A 26,642-nucleotide genomic window follows, 5' to 3' on the forward strand; every position below is an offset into this window, starting at 1 on the left:
GTTTGCGAGAGTCAAAGTATATGACACATTTGGCTTTATCTTTTGAGTGCATTCACATAGAAGCCTAAATTATTTCTACGGCCAAGGGACAGTAGATCTTTGTATTTGACGAAAATTTCAGCATATACCTCTACCCGTTCCTGAGAAAAATGAGTATTAAAAGTCGGACGACGGACAACAAAATGATCCTATAAGACTTCTTTTCTTTACCGATATAGGTACAGAACCCTAAAATTGGACGTAACTGAGGCAGTCACGATCAGGGAGACGGGATAGAATAAATTACTTAATGGCAGTGTAACGCAAGGAGCTGTCGAATGGAAATAAATGAGTTTGATTTATCAATGGGACGGATTTTTTTTTTTCAATTTTCTCATTAGCCATGTACAAATAACTACGCAAATATTCAGGTTCACCATGGGATTCACGAAATAACTTTACATCAGTAAACTACTCTTCAGTCATACATCCATTATTTATTGTTTTCTATAAATCCCGACGAGGATAAGAGTCTTAAGGGATGTGGAAAGCGTGAAGTTACACATTAACAGCAGAAGTTCCCTCTGCGAAGTACGCTAACAACAAATTATGACTAGCTCTGATTTGCTCTAACTGATAACTTAAGGATTTACCAAAAGCAATTGCTTTTAAAAATCCACTGCTCCTACACAACTACTGTTTATAACTACTGCTTTGTACTAGGCAGCCGTACAGCTTGATACGCTACAGAGAAACCTATCACTTGTCATGCTACTGGAAAAATTAAAAAATCTGTACAACATAAGCACTAATTCTAGCCGCAATTGCTGCTAAATTATAGGAGCGGCTGTCGCTGTAACAACTAGTATAGATCAGTGAGCGCATTTCGGCATAGATGCTAGATTTGTAGTTTTTCCACAAAGTAAATAACAAGTATTGACCGTTTTACAATTACTCGTAGTGCATTGCGAACTAGTGAAACGGGGGGATCTGTGTGCAGTAGGTAAGGGGGGGGGGGGGGGAGCGGGGGATACGTGAAGCAAATCTTATTGTAGTTTCGTGGAAGGGAGCGAAATGGAAGAAACGAAGTAGAATTTCTTAGAAAATAGAATGCGAAACTATTAAACCCTTTGTTTATTAATCACCAAACGTTACTAATGCTTGCACTTCATAACAGGTCCGTACCTAATACTTACAACGTACTTAATTCCACTGCCAGGTAGGTAATGTTCAGACATGTGTGACTGCTTTGTATATTTACATTCGTAGTTTCTTTTTTTTTTTTACATTGGTTGGTAATATGAGAAAAAAGACATGTACCGAAGGTACTGGAGGCTTTCAGACCCCAAAACCGTCTGGCATTTTTAGTTGCAAGTAGAACAGCGGCGAAGGCGAAGTAGCTTCGAAATTTCACGAGAACTGACTGACTACAGCTGCTACTAGCCTTGTATGTTCTGAGTTCTTCAAAACTGACTCTTAACGTACTGTGTGTGGCGGGCCGGAAGTGGGTTTGATTTACTGGGCTCGTATTTTTTTCTGGTGAGGAGCGGGTGGGGTGAGGACAGCTGCTCTTCCCCATCCCTCGCTAGGTACGCCCCTGCCTTTGGACACGCCGGTGACGTAAAAAAGCGAGCACGTGTCTCACCTTATCCGTAGACACTCAACCGTTTCTGAGAAATCGACGGCCGAAGTGTACTTTCCATGAGTTTTAGGGCGCGTTAATCTCAGCCTCTCACATTTGCTCCCTCTGTTTAAAAGTCGATTTATTTCTATTTATTTGTTTCATTTATGTAACCGTGTCCGTAGAAGGTTACTACACGAAAGTTCCTTACCAAGCTGGAGGATACAAGGGCATTAAATTAACTGTAAAATTGTAAATGGCTTTCACAACATGTCATAGATTTACTATATAATACGTGCATCTATGGTATTTTCAGGGGTTACAACCATTTTAAATTCTCATATTCATATGTTTGAATCTTACATCAATTCTTGTATTTTATTCTTATGTTTAATCTTCAGAAAGATTTGATGCAGTCCTTCGAACAATACCAGTTGTAGAAACATTCGATACAGACACCACGAGCATCGCGCGATTGTAGGTTTGCCACAGTGACATTTCTTCGTGTGAATCTCACTCGGGAAAGAAACATCGTTAACATCAGTGAAGATTTCATGCGTTGGCAATACTTTCGCGGCAAACCATTCATAACGGATCACTTTTCCGAAAACTGGTGCTTACAGTTGTTTACGAATCAAGATACATTACAGGAATTTCATCTAAAACATTTTATTTAGTTTATTTTTTTTTTAATTGATTCATCTGAAAAACAATTAACAGACGAATAAGGAAACGTTATATCAATCTACTGTGGAAAAAATTCGTATAGTAATCTTCTACAGACATAGGTATTTAAATGAAAAATAAAAATAAAAGTAATAGTCGGGTTTCGGACACAGGGCGCAAAATCAACATGTCGCACTGCTAACCACTGTGCAACCATTTCCTCTAATAATGTCGCGCGGTAAAAGACATTAAGTACCTGGAAAACACCTCGTAAACTTCGATCGTCGTTTTTTCGGAAACGGTTGAGTGTATGCGGATAAGCCGAGACACTTGTTCGCTTACTTTGACCCCTCTTCCACTATGTGAAGTTTCTGGGAAATCAGATTATGGTAATTGTGTTCTCCTCGTGAGAGGTGTGGAGGCAAGAAAACATGGGTGATTCGTCTCTACACAGGTGAATTGACCATGACAAACAGTAATTTATGTGCCGACCTTAATAGTAATCGAATGAAGCACTGTCCTCAAAGAAAAAACACAGCTGCGAAGCAAAACAACAGATTTAAATAACCCGTGACGGTAACGCAGTAATAGATGAAAACCAGAGGACAGAAACGGTGAACTGCAGACTCTGGCGCGTGGCATCCTACTGCGCATGCGCGACACGTGGTGACGCTAAACACGGTCTCAGAGCCCGCCAAGGCCGGGCGGCAGCTGATGGTCGTGTTACTACATAGCCGAGTCGTAACCGCCAGCCTATCAGAACACAAGCTGCTTATCTGGCGTACTTTAGTGTCTCTGCAGCTGTTAATTCAGCGTCAGGTGCACTACGCAGAGAGGGGCTTGACAATCAACAGTAGCACTTGCTCTAGCTGACGAAACTCTACCAAACTCGCTTCAGCTTCGTAAGGAAAGTCAGGCGGTTCTGGGTGTGTACCTGTATTAATCTGTGGATCGTAGACGAAGCACGTAGCGGGCCTCTTGGGAAATCCACAGCACCACCGCCGACATTGCTGAACAGTCGCGCCAGAAAGGTTGCTGCTGTGCTAACAAAACGGAGCGGAGAATTCCGCCGTTGCAGTGACTGCGAAAACCAACGCGCAATTGAGCCCTGCGAACAAGACCAAAATGTCTCTGCCTTTACTAATGGAATGCCGTTTACGTCACATACTTTGCTTCTGAAATTTAAAACTTGAAATTAAACGACAAAAATATTACTACGATCCTCTCATTTGAAAATTCCACATAAATTACACGCAGTGAAGAGCCACCCACAGTGACACTTGAGACACCTTTCACATCTTTTTCTCTGAAAGTTTCTTTGTTGCTTCCATTTATGACAACTTATTTCGGAACCTATAAGCTTTGAAAGCCGAATTATCAATCCACATAATGAAGATGTAACTACGACAGCAAAAATAACTGAATTTCGACTCATATTGGTCTTACCAATGCGCCATGCACCATTCACGAATGGGCCAGGAAAAAGGGCAAGTCATTGTGATGCGAGATGTATCCTCTGTTGTTCACCGAAAAGTGTTTAGCGAAGTACAGATGTCGATAAAAAATAATAGCCACATTCTCGCGAATCCTCCATTTGTTTTATCATTCCTTTAGGCTTCCATGGCAGTGAGTACTAAGAAATAAAAAAAAATTAATTTAGAAACAGTAGAGATATGGACACAGAGAGGAACAACAATTTTTTTATGTATAGAGAAAAGTCAGTTACCAATAACTTAAAGCGATAAGAACTTCGCCTAATCCCATAGCAAAGACAAACATCAAATCAAGCGTTTCTCCATAACAACCTCCAGAAAAACAGTCGACGCACTGATTGCAGACTATAAAATTAAAATAAAAACATCAATTTAGAAATGTATCGGCAATAGTATTAACTTCAGCAGCTACATTCGACAGAAAAAAGAAAAAAAAACAAAGGAGAATTGTGATCTGTGACTAATATTTCCTCAGCGACGTGGAAAATCACCCTGCTATTAGTATTACGTCCTCAGTTTTTTTTTTCTAAAATTATCAGCCACTCTCAGAAGTGGACAAAGCAGAAGATTTTACACAATGAGGAAAGGGTGTGAATATGAACACACTCTCTTGTATTAAGCTTAAAGGTACTGTCTTTTGAAAACATGCTAGAGATTGGACCTTCATTAACAAAAGTAGCAAGGTTACTAAATTATAGGCAGCAGAGTAATAATCAGTATCAATCATTTCTGTTCTATACCAAGATCGACAAGAAACTCGTAAAATAGCAATGAAAAGAATGGGCTTTAAATATGGGTCCTCCCTAAAAATTTAAAAGTCTTTAAAAATGACGTAATAAAACTGGATAAAAAATTCGAAACGGTAGACTAATCAAGAAAGAACAACCTTTGTATTGTAGCATTTTAAATGAAAGTTAAATAAAAAATTATTTACGGAAATCACAAAATTACATGCTCTTTCACTCTTGACATATAACACATTTAACCCACACTTCCTCGCAAGTATTTGGAAAGAACATTTCAGCACAAAAGAGGCATATTGTAACGCTCCAGTCTTTTGTATCCTCATCGTTGATATCCGATTCATTATCGGTGTCCACGACGAGAGACGCGCACGAGGCTGATGAATCAGATCTTTTCGTGGCTTTAAGTTTCTTTTTCTGAAGGCCTTTGGTCTTCTTTCACCTGCCTCTCAGCTGGCCTGCAAGCCCAGACTCAACGACCTCTTCTTGACAGCATTTTTATTGGGCAATTTGTTCAACTGATACCTGTCCCAGCACTTCCGGTTTCGCGTCGCCCAGTGATGTTTTTCTTTTTCATTTTGGGACCAGGGGATAATACACTGAAGCGCCAAAGAAACTGATACAGGCATACGTATTGAAGTATAGAGATAGGTAAACAGGCAGAATACGGCGCTGGGGTCGGTTACACCTATACAAGGCAAGTGTCTCGCGCAGTTGTTAGATCGGTTACTGCTGCTACAATGGCCGGTTATGAAGATTTAAGTGAGTTTGAACGTGCTGTTATAGCCGGCGCACGAGCGATGCGACACAGCATCTCCGAGGCAGCGATGACGTGGGGATTTTCTCTTACGACCATTTCACGAGTGAACCGTGAATGTCAAGAACCCGGTAAACCATCAAATCCCCAGCATTGCTGCGGCCGGAAAAAGATCCTGCAAGAACGGGATCAACGACGACTGAAGAGAATCATTCAACGTGACAGAAGTGCAACCCTTCCGCAAACTGCTACAGATTTCAATGCTGGGCCATCATTAAGAGTCAGCTTGCGAAACATTCAACGAAACATCATCGATATGGGCTTTCTGAGCTCTGCTATGAAAATCAACGTGTGGGATTCTTTTTTTTAGTTCTAACAGTTGTTAACTGCTTCATTTCTTATACATCCGTTGTATTTATTGGATTATGTGCGCCATCAACCTGTGTAGTCTTTCTCCATCGAATTAAATGAGATTCTCGAACTTACAGGTCATATTTTATGCTACATATGTAAACAGATTAATAACATTAACAAGAACGTCCTTTGTTTCATTTCTTTTGCTTTACTATGATGTATTTCTTCAGTCAACTAAAAATCATTTTGCAAGTTTCGGGAATCATTTTAGGTTCTAATTGTGGGGATACAACAGCACTTAATTTGAGGCCAGTGGCTAGAAATCGCAATGCAGCTTATCTTCCCAGCTCACAGCCTCTCTCACAACTGTATTATTTTCGTTAAGAATGTTTTGACGATGTTCAGCAGCTCCTAAATGCACGATTCATCCATTCTTAGAAAATTACGAAAATCATCGGCTCTCAGCTGCTTACGTAACAGTACGGAAGTAAATTTCTTTCCGTGCATTAGCCACTTCTTGGTCCACAGCTTTCTTTTTGTTTGGGGGGGGGGGGGGGGGTGATGGTCTTATTACCTCTAAAACAGCCAATGCAAACACTCATCTTTGTTTCTGTATGAAAGGAAGCGATATGTAGTAGAACAAATTCAATGAACTAAAGTTAAACAATACGCTGAGTGTAGTCGGTCGAGACGAGTGTAGGCTCCCACGAAATTGGTCGGTTGGTCGGTCGGCCGATACATTTGTGCGTCAGTCCGTTTTTACTTCTCATCTAACAAGGGGAGGCCGCCAATTGTGAAATTCAGATTCGATTCATACTGCGCATAATAAAAGCTCATGGCCAGAGGTGTAATGTGGCAAAGCACCAAGATGCACTTCTCAGCCATTGTCGAGAAAATTGACAGTTGAAAGAAACCGCAGCGGTGAAATACTCTCTACGATTAATAATTTTCTACAGCGTCGTGGCGCAGCGGTAAGCGCTCGGGTTCGTAATCCGAAGGCCGCCGGATCGAATCTCGGGTCATGCAATTTTTTTATTATTAGTTTGTGTGTGTGTGTGTGTGTGTGTGTGTGTGTGTGTGTGTGTGTGTGTGTGTGTGTGTGTGTGTGTGTGTGTACACACATTTGAATTACAAAAAACGTACTAAAAAAAGGTTGTGTGGCGCGGGATTCGATCCGGCGACCTTCGGATTACGAACCCGAGCGCTTACCGCTGCGCTACGACGCTGTAGAAAATTATTAATCGTAGAGAGTATTTCACAGCAGCGGTTTCTTTTAACTGTCGATTTTCTCGACAACGGCTGAGAAGCGCATCTTGGTGCTTTGCCACATTACACCTCTGGACCTGAGCTTTTATTATGCGCAGTATGAATCGAATCTGAATTTCACAATTGGCGGCCTCCCCTTGTAAATGGTGGTTACTTTGTACAAGGTTACAAATAGTTTATTGGTGTTACAGGCTGCCAATAAAAGCTGGAATAACGTGTGTGCGTGTGTCTTTGCAGTTCCGCTGCAGACTGAGAATTTAAGACACTAATGTTTTGTAGCATGGCACTAACCAGGCTCATTGCTGAAAAAGATGAAGCGCATGCAAACCAATATAGACGCAAAATTGATATTCGAAAACTTAGTAGAACAAAGTTTCAAATCGATGTCCAGGACAAAAATGGTTCAAATGGCTCTGAGCACTATGGGACTTAACATCTGAGGTCATCAGTGCCCTAGTACTCAGAACTACGTAAACGTAAGTAACCTAAGGACGTCATACACATCCATGCCCGAGACAGGATCCGAACCTGCGACCGTAGCGGTCGCGCGGTTCCGGACTGAAGCGCCTAGAACCGCTCGGCCACACCGGACAACCAATCTACGTAATGGTAATATTCGATTTTCGTCTTAACTGTGGTTACCGTGACGAAGTACAGCCTACTCGATCCGTTTGCCTGGCCGACTCTGTCTGCGGTTGAAGGCTAATGTTCTCCGCGCCTCCGAGGCTCCGAGGCTTGCAACCGCAGAGTGCGAAACTGTACGCCGCATTACGCGTGCCGAGCGCTGGACAGAGACGGTTCGTTCGGGCCAGTGGTCGGCTTTCACAGGCTGCGGTCGCATTGTTATCGTCATCGGAGCACTCCGTCAACGGTCGACATCGGCCGATCTTTTCAAATCAGTAAGCCAGTACGCACAGTCTCGGTGCAACCGATCTCAGCGGCCGAAAGTAGACTTCGTTCGGTCTTCGGCCGGCGTAAACCAATCAGTTTATTTACTTCAGTCGAACTGGGCGATGTTCCCACACGCAAAACGGTGTGAAAATTTCAAGTTTAGTACAAGAAAGAAGGTTGTTTTTTTCATTAACTAAGAAATATATGTTCACAGTAATTAAATTAAAATTATTCCCCTAGACTTAGAGCTACTTAAACCTAACTAACCGAAGGACATCACACACATCCATGCCCGAGGCAGGATGTGAACCTGAAACCGTAGCGGTCGCGCGGTTCCAGACTGAAGCGCCTAGAACCGCTCGGCCACTGCGGCCGGCCCCGTGTGAAGTCATCCGGGCAATCGTGTAATGGAGAACTATCACAGTACACCGTGACTGCTCAGTCATTGACACACACTCTCTTTTCCCGTTCCTTCAACCGCCTCGTGTTGGTTGCTAGTCCTATTTGGCTCTACAGCCAAGCTGATCTCACGCTGTATGACGTCCAACACACTGTGCACAACTAGGAGACTTGTGGTAATGTGCTCCCGCACTTTCACTAATTTCCATTTAGTAGTTAACCTGTTTTAATTCTTCAGGCTTTCCCGGCGATCTGTTGACATTTTGAAAAAAAAAAAAATATACGGGACTTCTACTGGGTGTTCGCGTCGTTCTCGCACGGTATTTCGACGGCGTAACTCGCTCTCTTCTTCAGCTGCTACCCGAGAATCGTCTTTGGATGCATAGAGTCCAGTATTTATGCCTGCAATGAGCTGGGCGCTCCCTAGTCGATCCGCACCGCATCGGGTGTTCCCTTCGCGGTCCGCGCGCGCCAGACAACGCTCCCATGATCCTCTCTGGTCGCTGGTGTTCCAACTGCCGTCCGCGCCAGACTCTGCCGCTCTCTTGGGTCGCGGTCGTCATCTGTATCGTCTGGTGCTCTGTATTCTGGCTGTTTGCTTAGTATCCACTTCTGTTTCTTGCCGGGCGCTTCGAAACTGGTCCGCGCCACGTCGAGTGCTTCGTTCTTGGCTCCCATGGTCCTCTCTCGTCGCTGATGCTCCGACCGACGTCCGCGCCCGATTTGGCCGCCCTCTAGGGTCGTAGTCGTCATCTCAGGAGTGTCAGGACAAATCTGTAGTGTCTGGTGCTCTGTCACGTGGCTGTTTCCCCTGTCCCCACTCCTTTTTTGTGAAATCTCTGTGTTTTGCCTTGAGTTTTCGGAAGAGCCGGATCCCAGGCCGTCCTGAGCTGGTATCCAGTGTCACGGTTGATGGGATTCTCCGTGATCTTTACCTCGATGGACTCTTTTGTGACACTGTCTCAATATCTATGGGTTTCTGTAACAATCTTGGTGTCATTGTAGTTCATCAAGTGACCGAGCTCTATACAGTCTTTTGCTATGGCTGATTTGGCTGCCTTTCTGAGTCTGGTGTGCCTCTGGTGTTCTTTACACCTGATGTGCGCAGTCCTCGTGGTCTGGCCGATGTATGACATCTCACACTCGCATGATATGTTGTAAATGCGTGGCTAAGCAGGCTCATGCCTCGGGTTATACTGATGATAAAAAGTTAGGACCAAGTGTTTTTGATACCCCTTGGGCAAGGGACCATATGTGTACACAACAGAAGGATCGTTTTAGCGTCACTGTGATACAGTACAGGATTAAAGTATGAATTTTACACATTTTCTCCTGCTCAGGCAAATGGAGCAAATCGGTTGGTTCTCTTTTCTACCGAGGGCTTGATGAGAGTCAAGGAATCACCATTAGTTCATGGGTGGTTCTTCGGAGAACACCAAAAAAAGACTTTTTTTACTGTTTTCTCCGTCACTAGCTGACCGAAAGCCAGCCGAGGTTTCCAAGATGACTATGTATAGCAAATGGCTGACATTTTTACGATACATTTCTAGATTCCGATTTCGAACAACCTCGAAAATTTTCTTGGTATCTTTATTCGTTTCCAAGATACAGAGGTTCAAATTCACCCTCTTTGTGCACGTAAAATACAATGTGAGGCCAAAATGTAATTTATAAAGTAACTTAGCACGAATAAATATGCTGTAAAGGCTCTCGGTTATCATTGGGAACCCCATGTTGTAGTACTGGGAAATCTGTTTCCACACAATATGAACTGAGTGATGAAAGGTCCACGGCAGGATGTTGTCCCACTGAAAGACGTGTTGTGTCTGACGCCCAAAAATTGCACCTAATCGCAGCGTAAGGCGCAAGTGTAGTAGCGGTACCTGAGCAGTCTGATATGCACAGCTGTACATTTGACATGGCAGCACGTAGCGAGTTAAACAACTTTGAAAGTGGGATGACAACCGATGCATCGGTCATAGCACATCGGAGATTACATAAGAATAGTGGTTAGAAAGACAACAATGTCGAGGGTGTATATTTAGTATTACTATGACAATGTTTTCACAGTTATTTAGTTCCATGTTCCATAGATCGTCTGAACGATACTTTTATCGAAATGATGTGGAACGAGTCAGTTTACGGGACATGAATATATGATTAGTGTTAACATTAACGAACACTTTTTTTCGTCCTAGTTATGCAGCTGCACTTAGAGTTTTTTCTTTGTTTTTTTTCAGCTTACAAGTTTTTAAATAGAAGGAGTTATCCAGGAGAAATGATTTTAGGTCAGATTTAAACTTAGCTTTGCCACCTGTCAGATATTTTATGTTATTGGGAAAAAGATCGAAAAATTTTGTTGCTGCATATTGAACTTCTCTGAGTCACCAACAGCTTCAGTAATGGGTAATAAATCTCATTTTTTCCTCTGGTGTTGTTACTACTCTTCTTAACTAGTGATGAATTATTTATGATGAATTTTATTAGCTAATTCTGACCGTGCAGCTAAAATGCCTAGCCCCCTGAAGAGGTACCTACACGAACACCACGTACTACCCTTACTGATTGTTTCTGGGCAATCAGTACTTTCTAAACGGTGGGTTACCCCATAAAATTATTCCAGAAGACATTAATGAGTGGAAATATGCAAAGTATTCCAAGAGGTTAATTTGTTTGTTTTTAGCAACTGTACGAAGTGAAAGAGTAACTACACCTAATTGTTTGAGAAACTCAGTAATATGCTTCCTCTAGTTAAAGTTTTCATCAACTTGTACACCCAAAAATTTGGAGCATTCAACCCTATTTACTGGCTGCATTCATGTCCTACATCAGTTATCGGTATGATTTTATTTGTTGTACGGAACTGAATAGAGTGTTTTTATAAAAATTAAGGGAGTGCCCATTTTCAAAGAACCACTTAATAGTTCTTCGAAATACATAATTAACAATCTCTTCCGTTTTATCTCCTATGATAGGATTTATTACAAAACTAATATCGTCAGCGAAACGTACCAATTCTGCTTGTTGTATGTTAAGTGGAAAGTCATTCACATGTATATGGAATAGAAGTGAACGCAAAATTAAACCATGTAGGATTCCCTTTGTGATATCTCACCAGTAGCTAAAATTTTCTACACACCTGCGCAAAGAGACCGCACGTTTTTAACATCACTTCACGCATGCAGAGCCAAACGGGCTGGTGGACAGTGTGGTGAGTCAGAGCGCCGCCGATTCGAACGTGAGGCTTCAGGAACAATTTTCTGTCGCGAGTACATGGAGACTAATGCGCCTTATAGCCCAGTCAGTGTGCAATATAGATGTCCCGGTAACTTCCGAGTCTTCCAACCAGATTCCCTTCATCGAACCCTATTAAATCTCAGCACACTGCAGCTCTGACAAACAAGTGAAACAAAAAGACCGTAGAGAGTAGAAAAGGTAAAAACAACATTAGCTTCAAGGTAGCGCAGTACACTTGTTTAGCAGCTCGCTGTCACTGGTGAAAACAGTTGAGATATTGCTGCAGGCTTTAACGAGCTCCGAAGACAAAAAAGACCACGTGCGGCAGCTGAAACTAGGCATAGAGCCTGTGCAGAGAACCAAACAACGAAGTAAATTCTCGAATCTCAGGCAAGGGTTAAAGTACACACAAGACTACCAGCAGGACGTACTAACATCAACAACGAAAGTAAAAATCCACTTACGAAATATACCGTATAAACGGAGAGTATATAAGGTAATTAATTCTGCAAGCAAGATTAAGCAGAGACATTTATCGTCACAGATTACCACTTAAAAACAGTTTGAAAGTGTAGAAATAAATTATGCACGAATCAGTCTTCCGTTTAACGGTAGTTGCAGGATTCATAAACATATTTATATTTGATGACGAACAGCAATTTCAGATACTGAAGTTTATTCCTGAAATTTAACGAAATTGTAATAGATATAGATAGTACCTAAAGCGGCATATGAAAATTTATGCCGGATCGGGACTCGAGATGGGATTTCCCGCTTGTCGCAAACCGTCGGCTTACCAGTTACGCCACCAAAGCGAGCTCCCTTGACCAACCCAAACTGCCGTAAGTCACATAGCATCTGGGTTCGAGTCTTGGAGGGACACAAATTTTCAAACGTCGCTTTAGGCTGTACATCTGTACCTACTACAGTTAACCTAAATTTCAGGCTGTGTAAACGCCAGTAAAGTTAAGGAGATAGAGCAGAAATAAAGAAATGTTTGATGCTAAGTAGAAAAACCAGTGTAAGAGATAAATTTAAATTTGACACCTATCAGTTAGGAGTAAGCGTCGATGCAAAATAAGTCTATACAGAGTAACTCTTAACATCTGCGCGTAACTCGATATGAGCCTGTGACGGAGTTCGATGGAATAAACGTTTTAGAAATCCTGAAGTAGACTGAAGTTAACTGGAAAGGTAATAGAGAAGTCTACGTATGAAACAACACAAAAAAGGACAGAAAACGAGATGATAGAACAAATTAAAATTGGGTCAGGGGGTTAGACAAGGCTGTTGTATTTCATCTACTCTGTTTAATATCTATTTAGACAATTTAATGACAAACCGCTTCTAAAAAAAAGTCTTGTGACAGTAGGAAGGAGGATAATCAAATGTGCAAGATTCGCTGAGGACATGATATTACTAAGTGAAATGAAAGACGTTTAACATAAGTTAAAGAACGGAACACCTACTGTCTCCCTCCGTCGTGTGGCGGCTCGCCATCTGCTGAAAATCTTTTTGTGTGATGCCATTGAGGCGACTTTTGCGCGTCGGTGATAATGATAATGACAGCACAACGCCCAGTATCCCCGAGTAAATAAAATCTCCCATCTGCTTAGGACTCGAACCCAGGCCGATTGGCATTCAAACACCCTGCTACCACAGCTATCAAGGCGTACTACACCAAGGGTGGTGACGGTGGAATGAAGAAACAAGCGGAAATGACCAAGACAACCAAGAAATAAAATAGTGCAAGTTTGTGATATATTAGCGCCACAGGCAAGTAACTCCAGGTACCTAGGAAAGAAGTGACAAGTAACGTGAAATGTAATCGATAAATTAAAAAAGCAGTTATCCGGGTTCGAGACCACGTGCAGCACAAATTTTCACAGTCGCCGTTACATTTAATGCAGTGCCTGTATGCTGCTGAAATCTGAAAATTTCTCTTTCGTTCTACGGGGGCCATTTGTAAAGTAACAACCGATTTGTAATGACCGTTAAACCAGTTAGGAACAGTTTCTTTCAACGTGTCGTCATTTTCCAAGCGCATTCCACCATAAATTCCTTCAGTTTTGGAAATGGATGAATGTCTCATGTTGCTAAGTCAGGGCTGTATGGTGGATGATCGATGATCCAGTAATTTCCAATGAGACTTGTCCAGTTGCATCTTCGTTGTTGCTGCAACGTGAGGCCGGGCTCGAGAGCAGTCCCCGCCGGCGATTTTGAACAGCGCGCCTAAGCTTTAATAACATCTCACAGTACTTATCAGCATTCACTGTCATTTCCCTAGGCAAAAAGTCTAACAGAAAAGTATCTTTCTGTTCCCAAAAACCCGTAGCCATGATTTTCTGTGCCGAAGGTTTTTTATTTGAATTTTCGCGGTTTCGTCGTGGAGATTGCATGATGCCACTCCCTGGAGAGTATTGCGCAATCAGTGTTTCATCATTTGTCACAATGTGATTCGAGAACTCGTCACCATACTTGTGATAACGACAAATTCACATTTTATTGTATTTTTAAATATATTTGCAAATTTATTGTGATACTAGCATATTATGTGTATCCCTCTTTACAATTGACAATTTTCATTTTGGTTTGTTCTTGGAGGTTTTATTTTATAGGAAAGCAAATTGATATATTGCATTCCTGTAATTTTTCCGACTTTCAAGATCGGCTTGTTCATTGTGGGTTTGAAGCAAGGAGAGAACTTTCCTTTATCTTGCTGTTCTGTGAATACATTGCTAATTTGGTGTCTAACCGAATTTGCTTCGGTACGTCAGTAAATTTGTACATATCTGGGCTGCAGGAGTAGGACTGGCTATTGTACATACTATCGAAACTTGCGTAAGCTATGGTGGTTGCAACATAGTTCTGCTCATACGAAGAGAGGACAGCATGCGTCTCCGTCTGTATAAGTCTCCACAAGCCGCAACACGTCTGTGGTTTTTCCATGAAATGTATTCGCAGCCGCGAATACGATCAACCATCAGCTGTGTAACGGAATGACGACTGTGAAAATTTGTGGCGGATCGGGACTCTAACACGGATTTCCCGCATTACCCGAGTGGGGGGGGGGGGGGGGTGGTCGTCGTCTTAACCGCTCTGTCTGTACGTACACGACTCACTGCCAGACCTAAACGTCCATACAGTATATGTCGTCGTTCTTGCGTCACAACCTGTACTCAATCGTACACACGTTAGACCTATGCAATTCCCATAGAGGGGAGGACGTTTTAATTGAAAGTAATCTCTTGGTATTGGGGATAAATACGATATTGCAGTCCCTGTGTTGTTAAGAAGAACGACGAAATGTTCTTTCGGACGTGCACACACACGAGACATGCACTGCAAAAGAAAAAAAAAATATCCCAAACTTTCAATTACACTATTGGCCATTAAAATTACTACACCAAGAAGAAATGTAGATGATAAACGGGCATTCATTGGACGAATATATTATACTACAACTGACATGTGATGACATTTTCACGCAATTTGTGTGCATACATCCTCAGAAATCAGTACACAGAACAACCACCTCTGGCCGTAATAACGGCCTTGATACGCCTGGGCATTGAGTCAAACAGAGCTTGGATGGCGTGTACAGGTACAGCTGCCCACGCAGCTTCAACACGATACCACAGTTCGTCAAGAGTAGTCAAAATGGGTCAAATGGCTCTAAGCGCTATGGGACTTAACACGTGAGGTCATTAGTCCCCTAGACTTAGAACTAATCAAACCTAACTAACCTAAGGAAAGCACACACATCCATCCCCGAGGCAGGATTCGAACCTGCGACCGTAGCAGCAGCGCGGTTTCGGACTCAAGCGCCTAGAACCGCTCGGCCACAGCGGCCGGCATCAAGAGTAGTGACTGGCGTATTGAGACGAGCCAGCTGCTCGGCCACCATTGACCAGACATTTTCAATTGGCGAGATATCTAGAGGATGTGCTGGCCAGGGCAGCAGTCTAACATTTTCTGTATCCAGGAAGGCCCGTACAGGACCTGCAACATGCGGTCGTGCATTATCCTGCTGAAGTGTAGGATTTCGCAGGGATCGAATGAAGGGTAGAGCTACGGGTCGTGACTCATCTGAAATGTAACGTCCACTGTTCAAAGGACGTCATTGCGAACAAGAGGCGGCCGAGACGGGTAAACAATGGCACCCCATACCATCAGGCCGGGTGATACGCCAGTATGGCGATCACGAATACACGCTTCCAATATGCGTTCACCGCGATGACACCAAACACGGATGCGAGCATTATGGTGCTATAAACAGAACCTGGATTCATCCGACAAAATGGCGTTTTCCCATTCTTGCACCCAGGTAAGTCGTTGAGTACAACATCGCAGGCGCTCCTGTCTGTGATGCAGCGTCAAGGGTAACCGTAGCCACGGTCTCCGAGCTGATGGTCCATGCTGCTGCAAACGTCGCCGAACTGTTCGTGCAGATGGTTGTCTTGCAAACGTCCCCATCTGTCGACTCCGGGATCGAGACGTGGCTGCACGATCCGTTACAGCCATGCGGATAAGATGCCTGTCATCTCGACTGCTAGTGATACGAGGCTGTTGGGATCCAGCACGGCGTTCCGTATTACCCTCCTGAACTCACCGATTCCATATTCTGCTAACAGTCATGGGATCTCTACCAACGCGAGCAGCAATGTCGCGATACGATAAACCGCAATCGCGACCATTATCAAAGTCGGAAACGTGATGGTACACATTTCTCCTCCTTACACGAGGCATCACAACATCGTTTCACCAGGCAACGCCGGTCAACTACTGTTTGTGTATGAGAAATCGGTTGGAAAGTTTCCTCATGTCAGCACGTTGTAGGTGTCACCACCAGCGCCAACCTTGTGTGAATGCTCTGAAAAGCTAATCATTTGCATGTCACAGCATCTTCTTCCTGTCGGTTAAATTTGGCATCTGTAGCACGTGATCTTCGTGGTGTATCAATTTTAATGGTCAGTAAAGTATCCTCCCCTGTATGGGAATTACGTAATGCGTGGAGCAGTACAGGTGTTGTGATATTTGGATCTGGCGTAGTCGTGCACACACAGTCAACTTGGTTACCGCGAGCGCTCACGTAAAGCCGGAAATTCGGGTTCGTGTACCGGACCGGCACAAATTTTCCTTGTCATTTCCTTATGCACCTGATAGTTATTTGTATTCGCAACTGCATGCATGTTCGAAGCAACACTGCACCGTTATTCTTACCAACACAGGCACTATCGTATCATATAGTTTTGTAGACACAGGCGTCGCTGCCAGTAAGTTCTCAACGAAACACCCACCAACCACATCAGAATCTAGCATTGGCGAACGGGATATATGAGACAGAAACTTCCCGGTATCGTTTCTGGAATAATAGTCATGTCCAAGTCTGAATGTTTGTATCTTTCGCTGACAGCTGTGTGTTGTTACATAAAATTTATATCCATGGATTGTCACATCAGTCCAAATTTCACTTCCAGTTTTCTTAATGCTTTTTTCGGAAGTCTGAAGACATAGTTGACGTATGTTATCGCATTTATCAACAACTGTTTAATAGGTGTCTGCTAAGATGACGTTTTCTTATCGTCCAAAAAAGAAAGAAACCATTGGAACGTATAGTCTATTAACGAGCCCATGGATCGTGAACTGCTGACAATATAACTTTGTGCAGTACTTTAAAGGCCCATCACCATGTATTGCGTCATAATATTTTGAGGTGTCGCGGTTTATAAAATGTTAAAATAATTTTTTCAGCATCATTATGTAACAACAAAACCACACACTATGTAGTTTTTCGCACTTAATCCGTTCAGAACAACAAGAACCTCTGGAGTAGTACTAGATAATTAGCGGCCGGGGTGGCCGAGCGGTTCTAGGCGCTAAAGTCTGGAACCGCGCGACCGCAACGGTCGCAGGTTCGAATCCTTCCTCGGGCATGGATGTGTGTGATGTCTTTAGGCTAGTTAGGTTTAAGTAGTTCTAAGTTCTAGGGGACTGATGACCTCAGAAGTTAATTTCCATAGTGCTCAGAGCAATTTGAACCATTTAGTAGATAATTTGAGCAGAATTTTCCGTCTAGCTTTGTAAACGGATTTACGTAAGCTGTCTACATGTTTAATGGTTCTGTTTGTTCTCTTTTCAGTCAATTATGGGTTAGTTTTGATGGTCTCTCACGTTTATATTCTGTAGCTTTCCTCTTCAGATCACGAACTATTTTGTACCCCTAAATTTTGTCACCACCTATTTCTGCGTGGTTGTGGACGTCTTGGCTCTTAATGTTACATTTTCCTTCAGGTACTATTCGCTTTAATGGCTATTGTGTCGGACAACTCGTTATGTATGAAATTATCTGCCGTAAACAGTCACTCCGAGGAGGCTCTGAGAGCTCGGGGATACTATAGGTGCGTTCGAGTAACGGTTGCAACCATTGTAATCACGCGGATGCGTTCAACGGAGACATTCTCCCATTTCTAGTAGTTTGCGACAGCATCTACCTTTTATAATGTGGGATATTCTATCATCGCACCAAAGTTGATATTGCTGTGTCGTCCGAACAAGGCACATCCAGTCAGTTCAAAAGCAAAGATGCGAGCCATAGACATTCGCCGCTTGCGCGAGTTCCACCAGCGCCACGGGCGGCGCTGAGGATGAAGATATCGACTTCGCTTTGGTCAGTTGTTGGCAGAGTAAAAACCGCCAATGACCGGACCACAACGGACAGAAGCATACTCGCAATGTAGAAGAGCAGCTCTCGCCCACTTGTTTATAGACCACCATCCAGGGGTGACAGACAGGGAACATCATCATTTAGTGAACTCTCAGAAGTGAACAGACAGTTGTAAATTGCACTTCCTATGTACTGTGAAGCTTACCTACGATTATTTGCGCTTAGCAACTGAGGGTCTTTTTGTGTTGTTTTACATGCAATGTTGCAGACTTCATTATTCGACAAGTCACAAAGATAAGAAAACCTTTTTAACTCATTTGTTACTAATTTGTTGGAGTGTTGTAGAACCTTCGTGCTCGTACCCAGTTACCTGATCCTGGGGCATAGATGTGTAATAGTGGTAGGGAGAAATTGTCTTAGAGGTGTATTGCACCAGAAGCCGTTTCACGAACTCACAAACTCGGTCTACCGTAACAATAGTGGCAACTCGGTCTCCACAGCAGTAGCGACGAGGCCTTTACAGAACTGGCGACGAGGGCTTACAAAAGATATCGTCCTTCAAGATGTGCTAATCTTTTTTTCTGGCAGTGTAAATGCTTCGTACGCAGCTAGGGAATGTATGGTGGAAAACTGGAAGGACTGGAAAATCTAACTTGGAGTGATGAACCTTCCTTATGGACGTACGACATTGGTGTCATCGTTATATATCTGAAGCGTTTGAGAAGGCTTGTACAAAGGTGAAATATTATGAATGCAATCGGAAGAGGTGTCGCAGTAATTACATCTAAAAATATTGCAATTTTGATGGCTCTTCGAATAGCCGTAGGTGAAAGACAACAGACATGAAACATATAACATATAGAAACCAAAACGTATGTCAGTACTCACGCAAATCGCGAAGCTCTGTTAAGCCAGGTGTTCCTAGGAGCATGAATTTTACGGCGCGGGAACAGGACAGGGCGTTTTGCGTCGGAAAGGACGCAAGACTTAAATACGTTGCGCATTTGAAATCCACACGTGCTACCAGGTGCAGAAGTATAAAACCGGAATTTGACTGCAATAATTACAAGTCTGTTGTTTGAAACTGATAAGCACTATTATTCAAAATAATCTCCGTTGCTATTTATACATTTCTCCCACCTCTTCGGCAGTCTATGAATGCCACGCAAAAAAGAAAATCATTCCATAAAATAGAAAGGATATTCTTAATGAAGCGATCATCAGCAACAGCAGCAAGCAGTGACATTGAAACGCGAGTTGTATGCGTGGTTGCACCATCTTGTTGAAAATAACCGTTCGGTATTTCACTTTACACAAGTTCTCCTATGAATGGGTACAAAATATCACTGCAGTATCGTTTTGAGTTTGTTTCGTTGAAAAATATGGGGCCCACAATCCGACGTCTAGAAATTGCAATCCAAACTCCTATTTTCACAGAATGAAGTGGTTCCTCATGAATACACACTGGATTTGCAATACTCCACATACGAGAATTTTGCGAGTTCATGTACCTGGATAAATGAAACCACTCTTCATCAGTAAATAATTTCACAGGGACTTTGGCCTCATCGATCGCCTGACCTAACACCACCTAACTTTTTTTTCTGGGGTGCAGCGAAAGCAACTGTCTGTGAAAACCGTCCAAAATCCATTGATAAATTGAAAACTGCACTATCCACTTCCACTGCTTCTGTTACGGAAGAAATGTTACATTGTGTGTTTGGAAACGTGATTAGGCGAATTGAATTGTGTATTCAATAACAGGGGGGACACTTTCAAAATTTAATGTGAAAATTTGTAAGTAAAAATGAATATTCAATAAATTAATAACTTATTTTACTAAGTTTCATTTCGGTATATTCACTACGGCATACGCCACGCGCGGCTAACAATCATACGGCACTGCGGAGAGACTTTTTGAACACGCCGTATAATGGTCGATTGAGAAGCGGATTATTTGCTCCAGAACTCTGCGAAATGCAGAAAAACAACCAGCAATATGTTTTTCACATTGTTTCACTTAACAGTTCATCTCCCTCGGCATTGGAACGCACTTGTAGCTTTCTAGCGTATTTGTAACCGCCTTAGCTGACTTGGCAGCAATTGAGTTACTAGCATGCTGCGCGTACAACGCATTCGACTCGCCCAATATCAGCTAGCCTGTGACGCGTAACCTAAAGCAACGGCGCACTACGTACCGCGCTCTGTCGGGAAACACCTTCCCTTTGTTGCCACTGCCGACGGGTCGACGCACTATACCGGGGGTATTACGTACTTCTGGAGTCAGTGTAGACGGAAAACTTTACCATATTGGTACCCAATTTTATAGCTATGATCTTCAGGCTGCGTTCTCATGATTTACGCTGTGCTAGTGTCATGCATTGCGTTACGCGCCGGTACTGGTAGAGCTGAAACACAAACATCAGTGTGCATTACCGTTGCAGTCAATCAAAATGGGCCCGGACAAGGTGAGCAGGGCTTTACTCGGAAGGGTGTTTAAACAGTTCTGCTGCAACTGCAACGCATTAAAAGAACAGGGAGAGATCCTCTTTCCGCTCCGGGGTTGAGGACCGTGATTCGAAAGTTCGAATTAATTGGCGATCTGGGAATTGCTCATGGAAAAGGCTGACGACCAATTGCGTCACTAATTGTTGAAATTACTGTTGCCGTGGTTGAGAGTGCTGGACACGGTGTGTGATCTTAAGGCAGTGCACGAGCTGTGTCACGACAGCTAAACATTCCGTGGTTCACCGTTCGAAAAGTACTGCGACCAATTGTGAAATTGCACCCTTACGGATGGAACGCAGATGGTCGTCACCCTGGACACCGTTTGTAACCAGAAAGGTAACGCAATTAACAAATGTCACCCTCACATGTGGAAATGAAAATGTGTTTCTCTCAACGATTCATTGGTTATTTCTCTTCCGATCACTCATTTTTTGTGTGGGTCCTCACAAGCAACGAAAGTTTAATTATAACGTGAAGGACAATCAAACAAAAATAAGATATGGTAAAATAGTCTATACTACTGAGTGAAAGTGAAAATCTGCAATAGCTGTTTATTGTGTTTTCACACTAAGATGACCGGTTTCATACCCTGGATCTGTATCTTCGGGTCACATAAAACTAATACTTCATACGTCACGATTTCCTAGGTGCATTTGCCCATAGAAACATGTCACTCTCGGTAAAACCTTGGGTGCAGCCTGCAGTTCTGTTTGACGCCTGTCAATATATTTCAGGGCCGGCCGGTGTGGCCGAGCTGTTCTAGGCGCTTCAGTCTGGAACCACGCGACCGCTACGGTCGCAGGTTCGAATCCTGCCTCGGGCATGGATGTGTGTGACGTCCTTAGGTTAGCTAGGTTTAAGTAGCTCTAAGTTCTAGGGGACTGATGACCTCAGATGAGTCCCATAGTGCTCAGAGCCAGCCAATATATTTCAGTATGTAGACGACTCCCAAGGATTGTGTCTCTTAGTTCTTTGTTTCCCCGCGGATTTTGACAATTGTTTCACTCTATCATACGTGAAATGTCATGTGTTGTCCGGGATCATCTTTTCACTGTATTTTGGGAAATGTATTACTGACCATGCATGGTTCGGATCGGATGCCTATCTGCCGTTTCATGCTTGGGTAGCTCAGTCTGTAGAGCACTTGCCGGCGAAAGGCAAACGTCCGGAGTTCGAGTCGCGGTCCGGCATACAATTTTAATGTGTCAGGAACTTTTATATCAGCACATACTCCGCTGTTGAGTGAAAATGCAGTTCTGCAAGTTACCAAGAGTCACTAACAATTGGCACAGGTCGCTTGTTGTGTACCAAATGATTAGACCAGCGGGAGACCAGGACGAAAATATCTTGTTGTGGGGTCAGAAATCATTTTCGATTTAGTTCTGTTTTGTGTCGACGTGCCTTGACCAGTATTACAATGTCCACTCACTGCGAAGTAATTCCGGGAGCAGTTCAAATATGCCCATCTACGACTGCCATGAAATCGCTTAATTTTACTCAAAATGCTTTACGCTTATAAATTTCATTAGATGCGCAAATAGATAAAAAATTCAGTGAGTGATAAATCTGTTGAATGTGGTGTACGTTCGACAATTCGTATATTAAATCCTTCAGTTTTCAGATTGGCAAATCTGTTATATTGTCTTTCGGCGCGACGTGTCTCACGTACTGTTCCATTCATTTCGTCCAGAAAACTTGTATTGTATTCTCTAGTTATTCACTTACCCTTTGACAGGTAACAAAGAAAAAGAATTCGTTTTACAGTCGTAGAAAAAAAACTGAGAACAGCGTTTCCTGCTTCCTGCAGAACTACTACTTGCTTTGCTTTGATTGTTGTTTCTTTCCAGGTTGAAGTTTTAGACACTCTGTTGAAAATCGGCGGAAATACACTGCCGGAAAAAATAGTATATCCTTTTCGAGGTTTTCCAATTCACTGAAGATTTATTGTTGCAACGGCCCATGTGGATTACATGAAATGATTTGAAATGCCACGCCAACAAAACTGTTTTGTAGATAAAGTAGACGCCTAATTTCTGTCGTTGTGTGACGTGAAACTACATATCGAAAACAAAATGTCAGTGAGATAAACGCCATCTCTGTACAAAACAGAGAACATTTCAACCTTCTACATAATTACTTCTTAATATCTCTCGAACAGAGAAGCGTCAGTGGTGACCATGAGGTGTCTGCTTGAAATATTGGACTGAAAACACCTCGACTGCCACACAAAAGCAGACACTCACTCTCTGTGGTAGTCGACCTACATTGCTCTAACAAATGAAACCTAAAGAAAGAAACACTCCATTATGGCACTCATTGTCACACACTAGCTCCTAGTTATGATTATAAAGACCGAATTCTTACAGTTGGCTTATTTAATGTAAAGCAATCTAAGTAATGCAATGAAGGAACAAAGAAAGTATGCTCTGTTAATGCCTAGGATTTTTATTGATTGTGCTGTATTTGGTATATGAAAAATTATGACGTTCATAATCGCCACGACTGTAATACCACCTAGAGGCATCCTTCACTTCACACTCCCACTATGTAAAACTAGTTTGCACCTGCTTGCCATCACTGAATGTTGACTCGATACTTCGTATCCACATTGGACAGATCTGTCTGGGTTAAGAAATTCTGCTACTTGGGCAGCAAAATAACCAATGATGGACGGAGCAAGGAGGACATCAAAAGCAGGCTAGCGCAGGCAAAAAGGGCATTTCTGGCCAGAGAAGTATACTAGTATCAAACATTGGCCTTCATTTGAGAAAGAAATTTCTGAGAATGTACGTCTGGAGCACAGCGTTGTATGGTAGTGAAACATGGACAGTGGGAAAACCGGGACAGAAGAAAATCGAAGCATTTGAGCTGTGGTGTTACAGGCGCATGTTGAAAATTAGGTGGACTGACAAAGTAAGTAATAAGGAGGTTCTGCGCAGAATCGGGGAGGAAAGGAATATGTGGAAAACACAAGGAGAAGGGACAGAATGATAGGACATCTGTTAAGACATCAGGGTATGACTTCCATGGTACTAGAGGGAACTGTAGAGGGCAGAAACTGTAGAGGAAGACAGAAAATGGAATACGTGCAGCAAATAACTGAGGGTGTAGGTTGCAAGCGCTACACTTGAAGAGGTTGTTACAGGAGAGAAATTCGTGGCGGGCCGCATCAAACAAGTCAGAAGACTGATGACCCAAAAAAGAAAAACCCTCTTAGTATGACTGGGGTCAATTTGGCCCTATAAGCAGTTTGGAAATATGAATCCCCTTGTTTTCAAAAACATTTTTAAAATATGAGTTTCTCCCTCTGAATCAATTGTATCCAGTAATGTTTTGTTCATTTTTATATTTGCGACACTTTAAAGTTTATTCATGGTTTTTGTGCTGAGTACCATTGAGATGAATAAATCGTCCGCGTACTTCCTGAATGTAACATTTACGAAAATAAAATGATAAGTGTTATGTTGAATAGCTCTTTATGAAACACAACAATGAAAATATTATTTCCCGTTTATTTTTGTACCTATTATTATGGTTTCTTCTCTCAGCTGTTGTATCCTTCCTAGAACAAGTGGGGTCAATACGGCGCCATTATACATTGGAAGATAGTATATCCCTTGTTTTGAAAGTTATTTTTTCAAAATATGTGAATTTCTCTGAGTCAATTGTACCCAATGATATTTTCTTCAGTTTTATATTCACAGCACATTAAAATTTATTCATGGTTTTTCGCACTGAGTACCACTAAGGTCTACATGACCTCGATCTAAACTTATTTTTATTTGTTGAATGTAATATTTATGAAAATAGAATCATTACTGTAACACTGAACCACTGTAACGTTAGTTCATTAAAATACTGCCATATATCCGCTGTTAATTACTTGGAGTCTATATGACCAACAGTACTCAGTGAGACAAAAAAAAGACCTTGAGGTAGGAGGGTTAAATAACCAAACATTTTGCAGTGAATTCGGAGAAGTGTTCACTGCAGTAGTGTTACACGCCAGGTTTCACTCGTTAACAAAACGGTTGACAAGGTTACAGAATGAATATCTTTTCGTATTTGAGACGAGAGGGGTGCGGCACGTGGGGGTTGGATCACAACGGCTTTTACATAGCCTGTAGTTACCTGCCTCTTGACTTGAAGGTGGAGATTGTGGACTGCCTGTTCGTTTTTCGATCGCGTACATCACGAAGCCAATTTACACCCTAGCCAACTGTAAATGTCACGGTCGTTGTTAGAGGCTCTTATTGGACGTATGAGAAACCTTTCCAACATCGCGCCTATCACGGGATCCAGTGTCGTGAAAGCCGACTACACGATGAGGACATTACGTGTTCGCTGAGACAGAAAAGCGACAAAAATGAGTCCGAGCTACCCTGATGACTAGTATTGGAAGACGCATCTAGCAGAACGGGGGATTAGGACCAATGTACTTCGCAATACTAATCCAGTGTCTTGATGGCTGCCGGCCGCGGTGGTCTAGCGGTTCTGGCGCTGCAGTCCGGAACCGCGGGACTGCTACGGTCGCAGGTTCGAATCCTGCCTCGGGCATGGGTGTGTTTGATGTCCTTAGGTTAGTTAGGTTTAAGTAGTTCTAAGTTCTAGGGGACTTATGACCTAAGATGTTGAGTCCCATAGTGCTCAGAGCCATTTGAACCATTTCTTGATGGCTGCATCCAGCGCACCTTTTGAAAACATTAATAAAGGTAGATCTTAGAACTACTGATACCCTTAGGAGAGCTAGACATGAAAAAACTGTTACACGTGGTGAGCAAGAAGTATGAGACAGGCGAAATAACCTCAGACTTCAAGAAGAATATAATAGTTCCAATTCCAAAGGAAGCATGTACTGGCATGTGAGAGAATTACCAAGCCATCAGTTCAATAAGTCACAATTTGCAAAATACTACCACTAATACTATACAGACGAATGGGAGAGCTAGTAGAAGTCGGCCTCTGGGAAGATCAGTTTGGATTCTGTAGGACAGTAGGAACACGCGAGGCAATACTGACCATACGATTTGTCTTAGCAGAGGGGTTAAGGAAAGGCAAATGTACTCTTATAGCATTTGTATACATGGGGAAAGTTTGACAATGTTGACTGGAATACTCTCTTGAAATTCTGAAGGTAGCAGGGATAAAGCGTAGGGAGCGAAAGAGTATTTACAATTTGTATAGGAACCAGATGGCAGATATTAGAGTCAAGGGGTACGACAGGGAAGCAGTGGTTGAGGAGGGAGTGAGACAGGATTGTAGGCTATCCCCGATGTGAACAATCTGTACATTGAGCAAGCAGTGAAGGAAACAAAAGAAATTCGGAGTAGGTATTAAAATCCATGGAGAAGAAATAAAAATTTGAGGTTTGCCGTTGACATTGTAATTCTGTCAGAGACAGCAAAGGACTTGGAAGAGCAGCTGAATGGAATGGATAGTGTCTTGAAAGAAGGATATAAGATGAACATCAACGAAAGCAAAACGAGGGTAATGGAAGGTAGTCGAATTACATCAGGTGATGCTGAGAGAATTAGATTAGGCAATGAGAAAGTAGTAGGTGAGTTTCGCTACTTGGGCAGCAAAATGTAATGGATAATGGTAGAAGTAGAGAGGATGTAAAATGTAGACTGGCGATGGCAAGGAAAGCGTTTCTATAGGAGAAATTTGTTAACATCGAGTATATGTTTAAGTGTCCGACAGTCTTTTCTGAAAGTAGTAGTTTGGGGTCAAATGGTTCAAATGGCTCTGAGCATTGTGGGAATTAACTTCTGAGGTTATCAGTCCCCTAGAACTTAGAACTACTTAAACCTAACTAACCTAAGGACATCACACACATCCAAGCCCGAGTTAGGATTCGAACCTGCGACCGTAGCTGTCGCGCGTTTCCAGACTGAAGCGCCTAGAACCGCTCGACCACACCGGCCGGCAGTTGTTTGGGGCCTAGCCATTTATGGAAGTGAAATGTGGTGCTACAGAAGAAAGCTGAAGACTAGATGGGTATATCACGTAACTACTGAGGAGATACAGAACAGAATTGGGGAGAAGAGGAATTTGTAGCCCA

The 26,642-nt window shown here is 42.7% G+C and overlaps 1 protein-coding gene across 2 annotated transcripts in view; it reads right to left on the minus strand.

Moving 5' to 3' along the window:
- The window catches only part of LOC126194744 (carotenoid isomerooxygenase), a 340,536-nt gene that overhangs the window by 195,718 nt on the left and 118,176 nt on the right, over positions 1-26,642 (minus strand). The window lies entirely within an intron of this gene.

This window comes from Schistocerca nitens, chromosome 7 (assembly GCF_023898315.1).
Source record: "Schistocerca nitens isolate TAMUIC-IGC-003100 chromosome 7, iqSchNite1.1, whole genome shotgun sequence".
In the NCBI taxonomy this organism is placed as follows: domain Eukaryota; kingdom Metazoa; phylum Arthropoda; class Insecta; order Orthoptera; family Acrididae; genus Schistocerca; species Schistocerca nitens.